This window comes from Salvelinus namaycush, unplaced genomic scaffold (assembly GCF_016432855.1).
Source record: "Salvelinus namaycush isolate Seneca unplaced genomic scaffold, SaNama_1.0 Scaffold42, whole genome shotgun sequence".
In the NCBI taxonomy this organism is placed as follows: Eukaryota; Metazoa; Chordata; class Actinopteri; order Salmoniformes; family Salmonidae; genus Salvelinus; species Salvelinus namaycush.
Genome location: NW_024061109.1, coordinates 153,753 through 174,270, shown reverse-complemented (window position 1 = coordinate 174,270; position 20,518 = coordinate 153,753). Strand labels below are relative to the sequence as shown.

General features: G+C 41.5%; 1 long non-coding RNA gene across 1 annotated transcript; it reads right to left on the bottom strand.

The window, feature by feature from the left end:
- Nucleotides 1–11,078: 11,078 nt before the first annotated feature.
- Nucleotides 11,079–16,696, bottom strand: LOC120041229. Its single transcript, XR_005475861.1, has 3 exons — nucleotides 16,259–16,696; nucleotides 15,551–15,752; nucleotides 11,079–11,360 (listed from the first exon to the last, which is right to left on the bottom strand). It is a non-coding gene; the product is annotated as an uncharacterized LOC120041229 (long non-coding RNA).
- Nucleotides 16,697–20,518: the final 3,822 nt, after the last annotated feature.

The following is a 20,518-nucleotide window of genomic DNA, read 5'->3' as shown; positions in this document are numbered from 1 at the left end:
GCCCAAAACCAACAGTCTGCTCACTCTCATCCAATCACAGAAGCTCTGGATGACTGAACTTCCATCTAGAATCATGGGAAATCAGGCCCACTGGTGAAATGATATCACGTAGGAGCTGCTGAGGCGAAAAACACACATTGCTCTGAGAGGGATGACATTCCTGGACAGTTTCCCACGTACTACATTATTAGCATGGCGCATAAAAGGCTATAGCTCGCTCTTGTTCAGGTTATCATTCATTACATACATATGATTACCATGTAAACATAACACACATCCAGACACAGAACAGCAGTTCAGACAGTGCAATGTCTTAGTCAATGACTGTGACTCACACACACACACACACAGTCCACCCCCCTCCTCCACTCCCCATCCCCTCATCCTGCCAAAAGGAGGTGTGACTAGAAGAAATAGGGATCTCATACATACTCACCAACACCAGACAGAGAAACCCACAACAATTCAATTTCTCCCTCAAAACAAACATTACTAATCTATAACTCCTATCGATTTTGTGTTTTCACCACTGAGAGAGTTTAAAGGGCTGGACATCGACAGAGAGGAGAAAGGCTTTGGGACAGATGAGAGAGAGGGAGGGTAGAAAGAGAGAAGAAGAGATAAAAGAGAGAGAGAGAAAGTGAGAGAGAGAGAATGTGAGAGAGAGAGAAAGTGAGAGAGAGAGATTCTATAAAGAGATGCTCAGTCAGCAGATGGAGTCTGTGTGGTGGGTTGGAGACTAGGGTCTACATTGTTGGTAGCCTGACATCTAAGAACCGCAGGTACACACACACACACACACACACACACACACACACACACACACACACACACACACACACACACACACACACACACACACACACACACACACACACACACACACACACGAGTGCACACTCAAACAAACAAGCAGCCAATGCTCAGAGAACAAAAAGCCCTCCATCCTATGTCACTGGTGAACTGCCACCCCACAACACCAGCATCCCACCACACCAACAGGCAGCAGACCAACAGGCAGCAGACCAACAGACACCACACCAACAGGCAGCACACCAACAGGCAGCAGACCAACAGGCTGTCGGCTCCTGGGCCTAGTAGTAGGGCGACGTGGCCCCTAGACACTGATATACTGACAGTTTTGCTTTCCTGACCCTAATGGTTAAGGTTAGGATTGGGTGAGGGAAAGATGGTTATTAGATCTGTGCCTAAATGCAACTTCTATCCAATACTCAGGAGGCTCTGTTAAAATACTTTCAGAAAAGCAGACTCCCAGCTCCATATCTTTTGAGGTAATCCTATCATCTTCATGGTCATACAGCTCTCTCTCTAAAATTTCCCGTGGTTAGAACCATACGTCCACGACTCTGGCATTTCCCGTGGTTAGAACCATACGTCCACGACTCTGGCATTTCCCGTGGTTAGAACCATATGTCCACGACTCTGGCATTTCCCGTGGTTAGAACCATACGTCCACGACTCTGGCATTTCCCGTGGTTAGAACCATACGTCCACGACTCTGGCATTTCCCGTGGTTAGAACCATACGTCCACGACTCTGGCATTTCCCGTGGTTAGAACCATACGTCCACGACTCTGGCATTTCCCGTGGTTAGAACCATACGTCCACGACTCTGGCATGCAGGCACACACACTACACTGTTAGAATAAAGGTGCTATCTAGAACCTTAAAGGGTTCCTAGGTGAACCCATTGAAGTACCCTTTAAAAAATATATATATTTATTTATTGAAAATTCGAAACATACAATATACTTGCAGTGAAGCCGCTCAACAACTACACCATACCAGTCATCCAACAAATTCCCATTCATAGCGACATACAGAAGCATCCAGGGTCAATGCCCTGCTCAAGGGCATGTTGACCGATCTACCACCAGCCCAAAAACATGAACCCTTGCAAGATCCCCCCCACAGTTCCCCAAATAGCTGTCCCTCAACCATTCGAGACTCCTCCCACAATCCCCCCAGGAAGAAACCCCCCCCCAAAAAACAATTAATTCCATTCCCCACCCCCCAAGAACCCCCCAATGCACCAACAACCAAGAGAATGAACTAAAGAGAAAAAAGGAAAAGACAGAAGAAAACAAAGGACATCAAGGACAACTAAAATCATAACAGCAATGCCAACTGTATATGTTTGTTTGCATGTCTGGCACTATTACACGTATGTGTGTGTTCTTGTATGTGTTTATTTGAATGAGAGTGTGTGTATATGCATGTGTACAAACACCTGCACGGCATCAGCCTCAGTACCCTTTTTGGTTCCAGGTAGAAACCTTTTGGTTCCAAGTAGAACCCTTTTGGGTTCTATGTACAACCCTTCCCACAGAAAGTTCTACATGGAACCCAGCAAAATTATACTTAGGTAAAAGTCTAAAAGTATTTTGTTTAAAATATACTTAAGTATCAAAAGTAAAAGTATAAATAATTTCAAATTCCTTATATTATATAAACCAGATGGCATCATTTTATAAAAAAAATATATATTTACGGAAATCCATGGGCACACTCCAACATTCAGACATCATTTACAAACTTAGCATGTGTGTTTAGTGAGTCCGCCAGATTAGAGGCAGCAGGGATGACCAGGGACTTCCGGTTGATAAATGCGTGAATTTGACTATTTTCATGTCCTGCTAAGCATTCAAAATGTAACGAGTATTTTTGGGAGTCAAGGAAAATGTATGGAGTAAAAAGTGCAATATTTTCTTAAGGAATGTAGTGAAGTAAAAGTAATCAAAAATAGTAAAGATACCCCAAAAAACTACTTAAGTAGTACTTTAAAGTATTTTTACTTAAGTACTTTACACCACTGCAAATAACCTTTTTGGAAACTTTATTTTCTAAGAGTGGAGTCTATTCCAGACAGACACCCTCTCTGGCCACATCCTGTCATGGTAGCTGTGTTTCGGGTATGGCAGAGTCACAACCCAACCACATCGCTTAATCCCTATGAGGACTACAATGTGAGCACTCCATGCTGCTTCTGTTACTGAAGGAATCCCTCTCAGAGGTTTTGTATAAAAACAAGAGTAAAACCTGGAAATACATAGTATGTGTATAGAATGCCTCACACAATACTGTACTTACGACGCTATTTGCTGGTTTGTCCTAAACATTTATTTGACTGTATGTAAATTAGGCCCGTTAGTATCGTTAGTTACTAGTTATTATACTGGTTAGTATCGTTAGTTACTAGTTATTATACTGGTTAGTATCGTTAGTTACTAGTTATTATACTGGTTAGTATCGTTAGTTACTAGTTATTATACTGGTTAGTATCGTTAGTTACTAGTTATTATACTGGTTAGTATCGTTAGTTACTAGTTATTATACTGGTTAGCATCGTTAGTTACTAGTTATTATACTGGTTAGTATCATTAGTTACTAGTTATTATACTGGTTAGTATCGTTAGTTACTAGTTATTATACTGGTTAGTATCGTTAGTTACTAGTTATTATACTGGTTAGTATCGTTAGTTACTAGTTATTATACTGGTTAGTATCGTTAGTTACTAGTTATTATACTGGTTAGTATCGTTAGTTACTAGTTATTATACTGGTTAGTATCGTTAGTTACTAGTTATTATACTGGTTAGTATCGTTAGTTACTAGTTATTATACTGGTTAGTATCGTTAGTTACTAGTTATTATACTGGTTAGCATCGTTAGTTACTAGTTATTATACTGGTTAGTATCGTTAGTTACTAGTTATTATACTGGTTAGTATCGTTAGTTACTAGTTATTATACTGGTTAGTATCGTTAGTTACTAGTTATTATACTGGTTAGCATCGTTAGTTACTAGTTATTATATTGGTTAGTATCATTAGTTACTAGTTATTATACTGGTTAGTATCGTTAGTTACTAGTTATTATACTGGTTAGTATCGTTAGTTACTAGTTATTATACTGGTTAGTTTCGTTAGTTACTAGTTATTATACTGGTTAGTATCGTTAGTTACTAGTTATTATACTGGTTAGTATCGTTAGTTACTAGTTATTATACTGGTTAGTATCGTTAGTTACTAGTTATTATACTGGTTAGTATTGTTAGTTACTAGTTATTATACTGGTTAGCATCGTTAGTTACTAGTTATTATACTGGTTAGTATCATTAGTTACTAGTTATTATACTGGTTAGTATCGTTAGTTACTAGTTATTATACTGGTTAGTATCGTTAGTTACTAGTTATTATACTGGTTAGTATCGTTAGTTACTAGTTATTATACTGGTTAGTATCGTTAGTTACTAGTTATTATACTGGTTAGTATCGTTAGTTACTAGTTATTATACTGGTTAGTATCGTTAGTTACTAGTTATTATACTGGTTAGCATCGTTAGTTACTAGTTATTATACTGCTTAGTATCATTAGTTACTAGTTATTATACTGGTTAGTATCGTTAGTTACTAGTTATTATACTGGTTAGTATCATTAGTTACTAGTTATTATACTGGTTAGCATCGTTAGTTACTAGTTATTATACTGGTTAGTATCGTTAGTTACTAGTTATTATACTGGTTAGCATCGTTAGTTACTAGTTATTATACTGGTTAGTATTGTTAGTTACTAGTTATTATACTGGTTAGTATCGTTAGTTACTAGTTATTATACTGGTTAGTATTGTTAGTTACTAGTTATTATACTGGTTAGTATCGTTAGTTACTAGTTATTATACTGGTTAGTATCATTAGTTACTAGTTATTATACTGGTTAGTATCGTTAGTTACTAGTTATTATACTGGTTAGTATCATTAGTTACTAGTTATTATACTGGTTAGTATCGTTAGTTACTAGTTATTATACTGGTTAGTATCATTAGTTACTAGTTATTATACTGGTTAGTATCATTAGTTACTAGTTATTATACTGGTTAGTATCGTTAGTTACTAGTTATTATACTGGTTAGTATCATTAGTTACTAGTTATTATACTGGTTAGTATCATTAGTTACTAGTTATTATACTGGTTAGTATCGTTAGTTACTAGTTATTATACTGGTTAGTATCGTTAGTTACTAGTTATTATACTGGTTAGTATCGTTAGTTACTAGTTATTATACTGGTTAGTATTGTTAGTTACTAGTTATTATACTGGTTAGCATCATTAGTTACTAGTTATTATACTGGTTAGTATCGTTAGTTACTAGTTATTATACTGGTTAGTTTCGTGGCCAGACACAAAGCAGATGTAACTTCTTTAGGAGAACAGCCCTAATGTTGAAAACATCATTATGTTAAGAGTCCCCCAACAAACATGTTTCAACCTATAGCACACACTATTTTACATACGGCAAGCTTTTAAAGGAACAAACAGTTTGCTACACTTTGTATTTTCATTTTTGCCATGGGAAAAATATTGCGATACTGGTATGTGACTTCATACGTGACAAGTGACTCAAAATGTTGTGTCTGGGTAGCCTGGATCCCAATTGTTCTTGTTCACTTCACAATACCAGCGCAACGGTACCTGAGAAGAGCTTGGCAACAGCTACTATTATAGCTCCAGCTGAGAGAACACCAATGGAAACACTGTTAGGAGTATTATGAGGGTCATTGAAGCCATTCTCCTCCAGACACCTGCTTAACTTTAGCTTCCTCTCCACCTGGGGACAGGGGACAAGTTCTCTTGGCTTCGCTATCTATACAGTAGAGTTCCGTAGTGTTCAATACATGAATACAGTGTTATTCTACAGTCCCATGTCCCTTGGTATTCACAGGAAATGTACAGAAACCCTGTGGTAACACTGGGTACTTTCCAGTCACCGTAAGTGACAGAGCCAGCACACTAATAGGGCTACAATATAACCCAAACAACCACTAGCTATACGCTAACAGCAGGATAATAGCAGCAGGATGTAACAACAGGATGATAGCAGCAGGATGATAGCAGTAGGATGCTAACAGCTGGATGATAACAGCAGGATGATAGCAGCAGGATGATAGCAGCAGGATGGTAGCAGAAGGATGATAGTAGCAGGATGGTAGCAGTAGGATGATAGCAGCAGGATGGTAGTAGCAGGTTGCTAGCAGTAGGATGATAGCAGCAGGATGATAGTAGCAGGATGGTAGCAGAAGGATGATAGTAGCAGGATGGTAGCAGTAGGATGATAGCAGCAGGATGTTAGTAGCAGGTTGCTAGCAGTAGGATGATAGCAGCAGGATGATAGTAGCAGGATGGTAGCAGAAGGATGATGACAGCAGGATGATAGTAGCAGGTTGGTAGCAGCAGGATGATGACAGCAGGATGATAGTAGCAGGTTGCTAGTAGCAGGATGATAGCAGCAGGATGATAGCAGCAGGATGATAGCAGAAGGATGATAACAGCAGGATGCTAGCAGCAGGATGATAGCAGCAGGATGATAGTAGCAGGATGCTAACAGCAGGATGATAGTAGCAGGATGCTAACAGCAGGATGATAACAGCAGGATGCTAACAGCAGGATGATAGTAGCAGGATGATGACAGCAGGATGCTAACAGCAGGATGATGACAGCAGGATAACAGCAGGATGCTAACAGCAGGATGATAGTAGCAGGATGCTAACAGCAGGATGATAACAGCAGGATGCTAGCAGCAGGAGGATGACAGCAGGATGCTAACATCAGGATGCTAACAGCATGATGATAATAGCAGGATGATGACAGCAGGATGCTAACAGCAGGATGCTAACAGCAGGATGATAGTAGCAGGATGATGACAGCAGGATGATAGTAGCAGGATGATGACAGCAGGATGCTAACAGCAGGATGATAACAGCAGGATGATGACAGCAGGATGCTAACAGCAGGTTGCTAACAGCAGGATGATAGTAGCAGGTTGCTAGCAGCAGGATGATAGCAGCAGGATGCTAACAGCAGGGTGATAGTAGCAGGTTGCTAGCAGCAGGATGATAGCAGCAGGAGGATGACAGCAGGATGCTAACAGCGGGATGATAGTAGCAGGTTGCTAGCAGCAGGATGAAAGCAGCAGGATGATAACAGCAGGAGGATGACAGCAGGGTGATAGTAGCAGGTTGCTAGCAGCAGGATGATAACAGCAGGAGGATGACAGCAGGATGATAGTAGCAGGTTGCTAGCAGCAGGATGATAACAGCAGGAGGATGACAGCAGGGTGATAGTAGCAGGTTGCTAGCAGCAGGATGATAACAGCAGGAGGATGACAGCAGGATGATAGTAGCAGGTTGCTAGCAGCAGGATGAGAGCAGCAGGAGGATGACAGCAGGATGATAACAGCAGGATGATAGTAGCAGGTTGCTAGCAGCAGGATGAAAGCAGCAGGAGGATGACAGCAGGATGCTAACAGCAGGATGATAGTAGCAGGATGCTAGCAGCAGGATGAGAGCAGCAGGATGATAACAGCAGGAGGATGACATCAGGATGATAGTAGCAGGTTGCTAGCAGCAGGATGAGAGCAGCAGGATGATAGTAGCAGGTTGCTAGCAGCAGGAGGATGACAGCAGGATGATAGTAGCAGGTTGCTAGCAGCAGGATGAGAGCAGCAGGTTGCTAGCAGCAGGATGATAGCAGCAGGAGGATGACAGCAGGATGCTAACAGCGGGATGATAGTAGCAGGTTGCTAGCAGCAGGATGAAAGCAGCAGGATGATAACAGCAGGAGGATGACAGCAGGGTGATAGTAGCAGGTTGCTAGCAGCAGGATGATAACAGCAGGAGGATGACAGCAGGATGATAGTAGCAGGTTGCTAGCAGCAGGATGATAACAGCAGGAGGATGACAGCAGGGTGATAGTAGCAGGTTGCTAGCAGCAGGATGATAACAGCAGGAGGATGACAGCAGGATGATAGTAGCAGGTTGCTAGCAGCAGGATGAGAGCAGCAGGAGGATGACAGCAGGATGATAACAGCAGGATGATAGTAGCAGGTTGCTAGCAGCAGGATGAAAGCAGCAGGAGGATGACAGCAGGATGCTAACAGCAGGATGATAGTAGCAGGATGCTAGCAGCAGGATGAGAGCAGCAGGATGATAACAGCAGGAGGATGACATCAGGATGATAGTAGCAGGTTGCTAGCAGCAGGATGAGAGCAGCAGGATGATAGTAGCAGGTTGCTAGCAGCAGGAGGATGACAGCAGGATGCTAACAGCAGGATGATAGTAGCAGGTTGCTAGCAGCAGGATGAAAGCAGCAGGATGATAACAGCAGGAGGATGACATCAGGATGATAGTAGCAGGTTGCTAGCAGCAGGATGAAAGCAGCAGGAGGATGACAGCAGGATGCTAACAGCAGGATGATAACAACACAGGCCACATGATGGAATAGCATTGTCATTACTCACTAGTGAACCACAGCCAAGTAAGTTTGCTTCCTCCCTGACAGGACCACAATGAAAATGTAATGACCCTAACTTTTCTTTCTGTTTTCACCCTTGCCTGTTTGGAAGGAATGTACTGTTCCTATCCTATCTGAGAGATCCACTACCTCAAAGAGTTATGGCTATAAGTGTATTTTCTACATTAAAATACCTAAACAAACCAAATCTCACAAGTGTTGCTAGCCCCCACCCCTTCTCTTTCCCTCCCTCCCTCTTTCCCTGTCTTTCCTGTTCTGGCTCTGATTCCCAGTGCTGTGGAGAACCAGTGGCGGGACAGGGTAACAACTTATCACACGAATCTGACTGATTTATAAGCAGCTGTTTATGGGCAATAAAGACAGGAATGTATAAACCACTGCACACTGAGTACTGGGAACACTCTGGGTATCCATCAGTCAGCTGGTGTGTTAGTTACCATTGGTCCAGCCAGAGGAAGTTAAACATTAACTAAACAGTCACAGGAGGGTCAGAGAAAACAGAGCTTAAACATTAACTGACTAGTCACATGAAGGTCAGAGGAAGAGAGCAGTGCATAAAACATACCGAGGGCCAGGACAATTACCTGACCATGTGACTTGACCAAGGAAAGCTGTGGGAACCTATTCTAAACTACAACAAGTGCCCAGAGGTATCCCTGGGCAGGTGACGTGCTACACACAGAATAAAGAAAATACACTTTGGTTGACTCAATAAAGCATTTTGCCTTATCATGATGATGTGGCCGGTGACACTTTGCTTCTCGAAAGTCAAATATCTTGAAAACTTGACTACTGACATGCAAAACAATTCGGAAACGTATCAACAGTGGACGAATGAAAAAAGAAAGACCAAAAGGTAGTTAAGTGGATTTTGCCTTTAAGCAACAGACATCCTCATTAGTATTCACCGCTTATTGTGGTCTACGTTATATTTCCATATTATCTTAGATTCAAATGTTATGCGACCGAATGGGGGAGGTAGGGACAAACAGCCTCATTGTCATGACACACACACCATCTTTACCAAACACACATAAACACACACACACACACACACACACACACACACACACACACACACACACACACACACACACACACACACACACACACACACACACACACACACACACACACACACACACACACACACACACATCTATGGGGGAACTATTTCCCCTCTTCTTTCCTAAGGTGACAAATCTGTCTTGCAAAATTAGCCCTTCCACTCTGCCAAATAGCAGTCTGACTTAAAGGAAAGATTCGCCCATTTCGAATGTTAAATAGTTTCTGTGCATCTGTGAGTTCTATCGATTCCCGGTGTCATTTCATGTTTTCATGTGTATCTGAGTTATTGCTGTTCAAGCAGGCAGAGATTCGGCCGGTATGATGCAGCACCGTGATAAAGTCACTCTCACTACATTAAACATATCACACATGTCAGGTTTAAACACCGGTCGCTGTCATAATGCGGGAGGCTGTCTTCTCCTGAATGAGCCTTGAGAAACGTTTAACAGAGGGTCCAGCACATTTCTCCTATTTCTTTTCCTCTTTAGTCCAGGGTGCATTGCATGGAGCTGTTGCATGGCCGTTACGAATGTCAGACTCCACTCTGCAAAGCACATCGATCTGCAGGTTGAACATGGTGAGATTGTAGACTCCTAAATTGATAGTGCAGTTTGTTTAAGCGAATTTACAGCTAATTAGCTACTTCACATGCTAATATTAACTTTGGTATTATTGTGTGTAGCTACCTAGCTAGCTAGCCAGCATGCCAATAGAGAGAGCATTGCATTGTGAATTTTGAAGTCGACTTGAGCTGCAACAGATTTCCACAACAATATTACTGTTATTTAACACGGTAAATTATAGGAGTTTGTGGTTTTGAGTGGATTTTTCCTTTAATGAGGAGCATGCTCACACACACACGAAGGCTAAAACATTCACATTCACTGTACATTGCTGAATATCGATGGCTAAAACATTCACATTCACTGTACATAGCTGAATATCTATGGCTAAAACATTCACATTCACTGTACATAGCTGAATATCTATGGCTAAAACATTCACATTCACTGTACATAGCTGAATATCTATGGCTAAAACATTCACATTCACTGTACATAGCTGAATATTAACAGGAAAATGTAATATTCAGGGGATGTCCAGGAGTCTAAAGCTGCTGGGCTCTCATTGGTCAGGCCTGAGACTCTGTCATATTAGACAAGGCATAGTTTTCCAAGTATATCTTGTAGTTTTAACAAAGTCATCATGATCTTCTGCTTAATTGGATTGGAATTAGACTTGCTTGCTATCCAGATGGCTTGAATTTGTACTCATGTCAATTATTACAAGCTTGGACAGCTTGTTAGTATGTCTGGATGGGTTACTGACTGACAGAGAGAACAGATAGAACCAAAATGTTGAGACTTGCCGTAGCTTCACTTGTGGTCAACGACTGTATAACTTTATTAGTACTGCTTATGAATTACGATGATTAACATGTTAGAAAACAGTCAAAGCAACAATGTGTCACGAGGTGAGAGAACACCTGAAAATCTTCAGCAGGACTGTTTCAGACATCTATTTATTTGACCTTTATTGAACTAGGCAAGTCAGTTAAGAACACATTCTTATTGATAATGACGGCCTACCCCGGCCAAACCTGGACGGCGCTGGGAAAATTGTGCGCCACCTAATGGGACTCCCAATCACAGCCGGTTGTGATACAGCCTGGATTCGAACCATGGTGTCTGTAGTGACACCTCAAGCACTGAGATGCAGTGCCTTAGACCGCTGCGCCACTCGGGAGCCTATGAGAGCTGTGCTGAAACAAAGCCCACACACAGTGACCGTCCGTGGTCAAAACATGGTCAGTCTAGTGGTCACTCACTCTGTTTGTTGCTCTCTGGGCCTGTAGCTGTGGTCCTGGCAGCCTCCTGGGGGTGGGCCTGTTTGGGGGGACGACCTCTTGAAGCCCCCCCTGTTGACAGCTTCCCCAGCCGGGGGCTACTGGGGGTCTCCATGCTTTGGAGGGGGCACACAAAGAAAAGGAGGTTCAAATAGAGGTACAGTGATGAGGATTATGTTCCATCCAGACACACATCCATGGTCATCTGTAGTTGACTAGATGTACACACTCTGTAATCACAGTGTCATAGTTATGATATTAAGGTTCATAAACTTTGTAGTCTAACTTGCAAACGGGTCAATATTAGATACACAACAAATGTAGCGAAAATGTAATGACTAAAAGTACTGTCTTTTTTGGCAATTCTCTCTCAACAAACAGTAAAATGACTTTCCCAGCCCTGATAGTGGTATTTCAGGTTCTCCAGACTGAGGCAAAGCCATCGTATACAGTGTACTGAGAGAATGACCTTCCATGTTTCATAAAAAAATCTATACTTTCCGTATGAACTGAACTCCATGGTCAACCACTTAGAGTGAGGGAGTGCAGCAACACAGAGGCAATGTAGCATCATGGAGAGAGAGAGAGAGAGAGAGAGAGAGAGAGAGAGAGAGAGAGAGAGAGAGAGAGAGAGAGAGAGAGAGAGAGAGAGAGAGAGAGAGAGAGAGAGAGAGAGAGAGAGAGACAGAGAGAGAGAGACAGAGAGAGAGAGAGAGAGAGAGAGAGAGAGACAGACAGACAGAGAGGGACAGACTACAGAGAGCTTTTGCTCATTTGCATAGTTAATTGTTTAATTACAGCATTTTAGTCAATTTCTTCATTTCCTGCACTAATGTGTTATCTTGTACACACTGTGTCATGTTTATTTTGTCTTAGTATGCCTCTATTTCAGAAAGAAAATAACTTTTCCTTGACAGAATAATTATTCTCCTTTTGACTGTGCATTTTAGGCAGTTCTTACTTTTGCGGCTAGAGGGCGATCAGACCTTTTCTGGGGGTCTGTACTCCTGAAGTTGTTGACAGTTTTTGTGCCTGCCAGTTAGCTAGCAGTTCTCAGCTGTTAGAAGTTAATGGCTGGAAGTTTCTTACTTGAGATAAAAACTGATGATTGCCATTATTTTTTAGAGTCATTACTGAATTATTGAATGGAACAAATCAAACATTAAACAAAGTAAACAATTAATTGTAATTCATGGTAACCTCGTAAAACTATTTATTTAGACCCAGCGTTTATTTGCTGAAAAGTGTGCCATTGCCTGGCTGTTAAAAGGGACAGGCGGCTATTTGAGACTTAATTAAAGTTTTAAGGTATATATTTACACACAAGGTTGGAATAATACTGTGAAATTGTGAAAATTATGATAATGCCCTTTTAGTGTAAGAGTCATTTGAGATGTGGGATGGAGTTTTGGCCTTCCACGATGACATCACCATGCGGTAACTTTATTAATAGACCAATAAGAAAGAGAGTTCCAAACATCTCTACCAATAACAGCAAATGTTCTGTTTGCCCCTCTACACTCAGACCACTCCCAGATACTCCTAGCAAAATTCTTGAAGCTACTTGTTTATTTTTGACCATTTTAACTTAAAATAGTCACAGTAAGTACTTAATTGTTACCCAGAAATGATTTGATATTGAGATAAAAACAGCTGCATCGGACCTTTAAGGTTAGTGGGGTGGAGCACAGCTTCACCGCTGGTCAGTATGACTAAGTTTACTGGTACAGTTCGATGCTAAACTGATTATGGCAGTAGGATGAATACTCTGTTTATTTTAATGAGCGTAAGGTCAAAAAAAGACCTGGTTTTCTGAGCAATCTTTTGAATGATTAGGACATGTAAACAGCTTTAGCAGCGTTCCAGTGGTCTATTTGATCTGTGCATGAGTCAGCATCGGTAGCGCAAGCCTTTTTTATTTAACTAGGCAAGTCAGTTAAGAACAAATTCTTATTTCCAATGACGGCCTATGAACAGTGGGTTAACTGCCTTGTTCAGGGGCAGAACGACAGATTTTTACCTTGTCAGCTCCAGGATTCGATCTTGCAACCTTTCGGTCACTGGCTCAAAGCTCTAACCACTAGGCTACCAGCCACCCCTCATGTGTGAGTGAAGTGAGTTAAAAAAAAACTGAAAGTATGCATTTTAGAAAGTTTTGACAAACAAACTTTATATGGCCAAATCAAAAAGGTTTTGCAAAAATAACATGGTCACTGTGGCAATGTTTATTCTGATTAGTGATTTTCTGCATTTATCAAAAGTCCCATCAATAGCCTGATTTCAGATGTGTTCATGTAAACAGGATTATTAGGGAAATCGTTCTTTCACAACATGTAAAATGTTTAAACAAACTATTGTATTAATCTGACTCTCCACAATAATCATATTATTGTGTGCATGTAACTGTGCATGTCATGTTGATCTGGGTCATCTTCACTCCACAACACACTGCCTAATGGCTGACAGTGGCTACTAGCTAATTATGCTAAGTAGGATTGATTACAGTTAGACCTACCATCATGCTTTCTCTTGGCGTAGTATGCGTACATTTATGTCATTCCCCTAATGAATTACTACAGTACACAAAGGTCCCTCATTTCGGTGGCTCGTGTTATACACTTTTAACTTCACCTTGTATGGTGGTGTGGGTGGTTTCAGAGAGATGTGTTGTTATGTACCTTTCAAAATGGATCATCACAAAAAACATCTACTTGTGAGACTGGTGTGTATAATTATACTACACATAGACGCAGACATGCCAGCCAAGTCACCCGTGATACAAGTCAATATTCCACGTCCATCCATGTCTAAGGACGTCGGGAGATGACAGCCACTAGGGGCAACAGTGAGCATGGTGGACGGGGATGGAGGATGGGTATAAGCATCTGTCTCTGATTCCAAAGGTTTCAAGTTTGAATCTAGCGACAAAGATGTTGGTTTTAGACCTATCCCAAACCTTAACCCTTACCTTAACCATTCAGTTAATGCCTAACTTTAAGATTTTGGAGTTAATGCCTAAACTTAACCCTAACCTTAAAAATTTGGAGTTAATGTCTAAACTTAACCTTAAACACTTTGAACATTGACGTTTGAGCAACATGGATGAACGTCTAATTCTGATGTGAGACTGTGAGAGCTAGTTGGACATGCACACACACACGCCCTGGACCATGTGTATTACAAGGCAAGGGAGGTATATTGCTCAACCCAGGTTTAAATTCTTCCTCTGTAAAGATATGGGTAGATCCATATTGCTAGACAAGCAGGGATGAGGGTGTGATACAAGATTCGTAAAATAGGCCAGAGCGCCAGACAGACATGATGCACATTCACTGTCCTAAGATATACATACAGTATGTCAGTGGAGGCTGCTGAGGGGTGGAAGGCTCATTATAATGGCTGGAAGGGAGTCATCGGAATGGTACAAAAAAACACATAAAAGACGTTGTTTCCATGTGGTTGATACCATTTCATTGACTCCATTCCAGCCATTATTATGAGCCGTCCTCTACTGATATATGTACACTGTCTATTGTGTCCCTATTGTGACTTGCCCTCATTGTCATGTCTATAACACTGTTGACACTAAAACAAATTCATTTTTAATAATTTGCTGATTGATGTACCATGGTTGATTTCTGATTTGCAATACAGTTTTTAATTCAACTAAATGTTATTCTATATTCACAGTAGCTTACTATATACCCAGAGCAGTGAACGCACCATTTCCACACACAGTCAAGGCACTGTTAGGACTGCCAGGGAGATAAGCCACACACACACGCACGCACGCACGCACGCACGCACACACACACACACAGGTTCTGAGTTAAGTAATACCACTTTATTACTGTCATACTACAAGACTGTTCCTGCTACATTACAGCTATTGGCTATTATCCCGCTACTTTAGCAGTATGACATACATTTGATAGTCTACTAACCTAGTCCTGACAGTTATAAATCAGTGCATCATACAGCTGGCTGAAACCAAAGCAGAACACCAGAAACAGCTGCAAAGTGAAAGAGCGGAGGTATTTTGGGAATTGAACACTTCCACACAAAAACACTTTGATGTTTGAAGGCTGCACAGACACATTGCCCTATTCACCTCCTAGGTCACATAGGCTGCAACAGCAGTTTGACTTGCTTCTGTCTCCTCTACTTGAAGATGGTTACATTGCAGCAACATTGTTTGTGGACTGTTTCGATTGATACATTGGTGCATTCGAATGCTGCTGGCTACAATGTGTACAGTTCCGTTGATTAATAATAGGGACCTGGGCTTCTAGAAGGCCACACCTACCTGCAATGTCGGGAGTCACCCAACACGAGCAGCCGGGTGGCCCGGGTCACCCACGTGGGGGTCAGGCGGTAGGGCTACACCTCGCGCGGTATATGCGCCTTTCCCGGTTTTACATGGCCATCACACCTGCTGTTCCAAGCGGGTCTGGTCGGGGGCTTCGATGGAGACGGACTGACAGTCGTCACGGTCGTTAGCCACGCGCCTAGTCCCCGTTTTGAATCCGAGGAAAGATGAGGGGAGATGAAGAAGATGAGGAAGAGGGAGGAGGGGGGGAAAGGAGATGCCAATTAAAATCCTAAAGACGTTCACCTTATTTCCAGACTCCACTTTTCCCCCTTTCGTGCATTAATATGGCAACCACGAGGCACTTCTTTAATCTCAATCGTCTCGTTGGAAAACTCAAGAAATATGAATATCAGGAGACACGCAGGAAAGATAGAGACGTCTCCGACTCCTTGAAGAAAACATTAAAATACAAGAAGGTTTTATATAGGCAGTGAAGCAAAATGGCGACTTTAATATGAAGGAGGAGTAAAAAAAAAATCCTTGCAATGGCTGGAGCTAAAGGGAGTCACAAAAATATGTTTAGTGCAGTAATTTTCAACAGCTGCAAGCGAGTTGGTTAGAGTAAAAGAAAATGAACCAGAGGAAAAAAGGAATTAAAAGATTCGACCTCGGTCGCTTTCGGTGCAGTCTGCGGTTCCTTACCTCGGGATTATTTCGGGGTTTTATACGGAAATTATCTTCGCGGCCGTGTACAGTAATATGCTACAGTAATGTGTGTTGAGTCATGCGCGTATCCACTCTTCCTTTGACAGCTGCAACTACAGTCTTCTGGCAACTTGCAAACTCTCGCGTTATTATTATTTTTATCGCGCAAATAATATTCGGGATTTATGCCTAATAAACCCGATTTTGTATCGATACCAAACTGACGGTTTGATGCGGCTCATCCGACGTAACGCCGTGCGGTCATGACGAAAAAGGGTTAGGATAAATTCTTAAAACCAGCCTCACTAAACGTTTTAATCTGGTAATGTTAGGCTACTAAATTATCATTCGGCCTTTATCGTTAATATTCAGGTAGTCAACTGCGCACAGCCTTAGATTGTCAATTGTCGTTGTGCTGTTTCGTCGGTATCATGCCAGTCCATGGCAATCCAAAAAATAGTCCACTCGTAGGCTATAGCAATCGAAACTTGCATAGTGACGCTGGGGCAGAGTAGAATCGGCTATAGGCTACCTATTCTGCTCTATCAGAAACGGATCAATCTTTTTAATATGGGATGTTAAATAGGTTGTTCGATGATGTAGACTGTTATGGTTGGGCATTGCTGATTTGTCATTTTATTCCAACACAGTGAAGGCTAATGCAATTTCGAAGGTCACTTGCTTTGAAAGTTTCTCATATTTTGCCCACTAATGAATTATTATTATTGCTATTACTAAATCAGCAAGCTTCTGCAAGAGCAGCTAAATGTTCCCCATTATACTCTGATATGATATGTATAACACGTGGCCCTCACTCATGCAGCCACTGAATCATAGCCACTTACAGTGGGCTCACACAACCAGAGGAGACTCTCTCAGATGTGATTGGCGCCAGTCAGCATGACCTAATATTTCTTATAAGTGGAAATCATCAGAAACAATGACGTAACCCATGTACACTGTCTGTTCCCCTAAACCCCCAGAAGAGGGCAGGGTTTACTCATTTTAGGGCCTGGCAACGTCAGAGCCCAAGCAAGGTACAGTATATAAAATGTATCCTTCCTTTCGACCACTCTGAAGTAGTTACTGATGAGACATGACTGGACAGTGAAAGCTATATGCCCTTGCTTTCACTTGTCCAATTACATTAGATCAGTTATGTTAGGCCTACGTCAAGGAGCGAATGATTAAGGATGCCGTTTTAATTTCTTTAATCACATTCCTTCTCTAAATATATATATATATATGTTAATTTCTTCTCTGTTTCTCTTCGGCTGCGTTTAGACAGACAGCCCAATTCAGATATTATTTTTTAAACTAATTGGTCTTTTGTGAAAAGATTTGATGTGATTGGTCAAAAGATCAATTAGTGGAAAAATATTATCAGAATTTGGCTGCCTGTGTGAATGCAGCCTTCCTCTCAACTGATTAGAAATGGTTTGTAGAGGGCAAGATAACATGACCAAAACCTGCCGCCCTTTCACCTGCCATTCATCCATTGCAGTTGCATTAGAGCTTTACAGTGGGGAGCTACGTTCAATTTCTACCAGATTCTCTAATTTGCTCCAAGATGATTATTTACATTTTTTTATCTACCCCTCACATGAAATGTTCATACATTAGATATCCAGTAGATGGGAGTGTTGCCTCACTACTGGGTCCTGTAAGACTGTAATATAGTCGGCTACATTGTCATATGACCACTGGAGAACATGTGTCCTTGTTGATGGCTGTCCACTGAGTAGGCCTAGTCGCCAGTCACTGAAAATAGCCTGGTACCTAGTTTTTAAATACTGTTTCAAAGTGCTGGGGTAGGATCTCGGTTTGCAGTTTGAGATAAACACATTGATGGTGTTTTCCATTAGAATATAGCAGAGAAGACAAAAAAAAGTACCTAACCTTTGGGGATTGAAGTGGCAAAAAAATGACCCCAGATGAGTATATCCCACAGACACATTAGGAGAAATCCGCAGGACTCAATCTCAAATAAATGGGGAGGGTTGACCCTGCCCATCAATCTTCTTCCTCTCTTACAAAATATTAGACCACAGGTTGATGGCAGTCAATCAATTCCTCGGAGCAACAGTACTATCCCAGTGTATGGAGCTACGTCCTACTGTGCCCCTGCTCTGTGTTTTAATGTAACCTAACTGAATGGTTATTGCAGGATCCTGGTTGACAGACCATAAATCCCTTACAGTGATTTACTCCTCTCTTTCTCTGCTGAGCAGGCACAAGCCTGGTTAATAGCTAATAAAAGCTGTCAGGTGGACAACCTGTACTACCATTGGCAACTAGAGGGGAACTGTGTTCTACTCTGCATGTGGCGTCAATCAATGAGGTTTCAAATGGATAATCTGTCCTTCTGTGTGACAGAGGCAGAAAGAGGAGTGAGAACGTGTTGTGGGATTAAAGAATAGCAACCATGATTTAGAAGCCACTGTTTAAGAAACACAGACCTCCAAACCTCCTTGGGCATCACTAAGCTCATTTATATCTGAGGAGAGAGAGAGAGACAAATAAGAAAGGATGGAATAAGAAAGAGAGATAGGGAGAGAAAAGAACACATAAACTGAGGTTATAAACACTTAGAGTCCTCTCTCCCTAACTGCCTGCTCCACAGCTATACAGTCTATCACCTCTACCTATCCACCCATAATGAGATGTCACATAGCTGACAGGACCTGTTTACCATAGAACCATCCATATGATAATGATTTACATGTAATTAGGCAGGGAGATGCTTGGTATCACCCAGTAATTGTCTCCCAGCAGTAAGCCAGACAGCCAGCGAGGCAGGATGGTGACAGGAGAAACTGCTTAGTATTCACTAACATGACTCAGCCACTGAGTGACAGGTGGGGGTGCAGGTGCAAGGTGCCAGACACGCTTCGTTTGGACAGGTGTGACGTCCTCTCTCCCTTTCCATCTCTGATTTCTCCTCTCTCCCTCCCTCACTTCCTCTGTTTCTCATTTAAATGTTTCTGTCCATCCTGTTTTCTCTCTTTTCATCTCCATCTATTCCAATCCTTGTGTATATCTCTCTATTCTATCCATTTGTCCTCTACCACTCTCTCCTTCTCTTTTCTGTGTAAACATCTCTCCCTAGGGCACCAGACAACAGAACAGGTGCAGAAGGAGGAATAGAGAGAGACCTCACCAGACTGTTACCAGAGAAAGGAGAAGTGAAAATACAGGAATATTAAATAATGGCCATCTAATTGTTTGTCCTAGCCAACTGCCCCAACTTTCTTCAATAATGGTCTATATCACAATAGACAGTGTGAAGCCAGTTGCAGAGAAAGAGAAAAACAGAGAGGAAGATAGAGGGAGAGGAAGATCAAGGAAGATAAAGGGAGCGGCAGATAGAGGGAGATAAGGAGAGACAGATCTACAAAGGTAGAGAGAGGCAGAGAGAGGGAGATAAGGAGAGACAGATCTACAAAGGTAGAGAGAGGCAGATAGAGGGAGATAAGGAGAGACAGATCTACAAAGGTAGAGAGAGGCAGATAGAGGGAGATAAGGAGAGACAGATCTACAAAGGTAGAGAGAGGCAGAGAGAGAAACACAGAGGCAGAGCAAGAGTGAGAGAGAGTTAAAATAGAGTTAAAAGAGAGCGAGAGAGTTAAAAGATAGAGTTAGAAGCGAGAGTTAGAAGAGATATAGTTAAAAGAGAGAGAGTAAGAGGAGATAGAGGGAGTTAAGAGAGTTAAGAGAGAGAGTTAAAAGAGATAAGAGTTAAAAGAGAGACTTAGAAGAGATAGTGTTAAAAGAGAGAGTTAGAAGAGATAGAGTTAAATGAGAGCGAGAGAGAGTTGAGAGAGAGAGTTAGAAGGAGAGTTAGAAGAGATAAGAGTTAAAAGAGAGTGAGAGTTAAAAGAGAGAGTTAGAAAAGATAAGAGTTAAAATATTGAGTTGAGAGAGAGTTAGAAGGAGAGTTAAAAGAGATAAGAGTTAAAAGAGAGAGTTAGAAGAGATAGAGTTAAGAGAGAGAGTTAAATAAGAGAGAGAGTTAAAATATTGAGTTGAGAGAGTTAAAAGAGAGAGTTAGAAGGAGAGTTAAAAGAGATAAGAGTTAAAAGAGAGAGTTAGAAGAGATAGAGTTAAGAGAGAGAGTTATAAGAGATAAGAGTTAAAAAAGAGAGCTAAGAGAGAGAGTAAGAAGAGAAACAGTTAAAAGAGAGAGTTTAAAAAAGAGAGTTAAAAAAGAGAGAGTTAAAAGAGAGAGTTAGAAGAGATAAGAGTTAATAGAGAGAG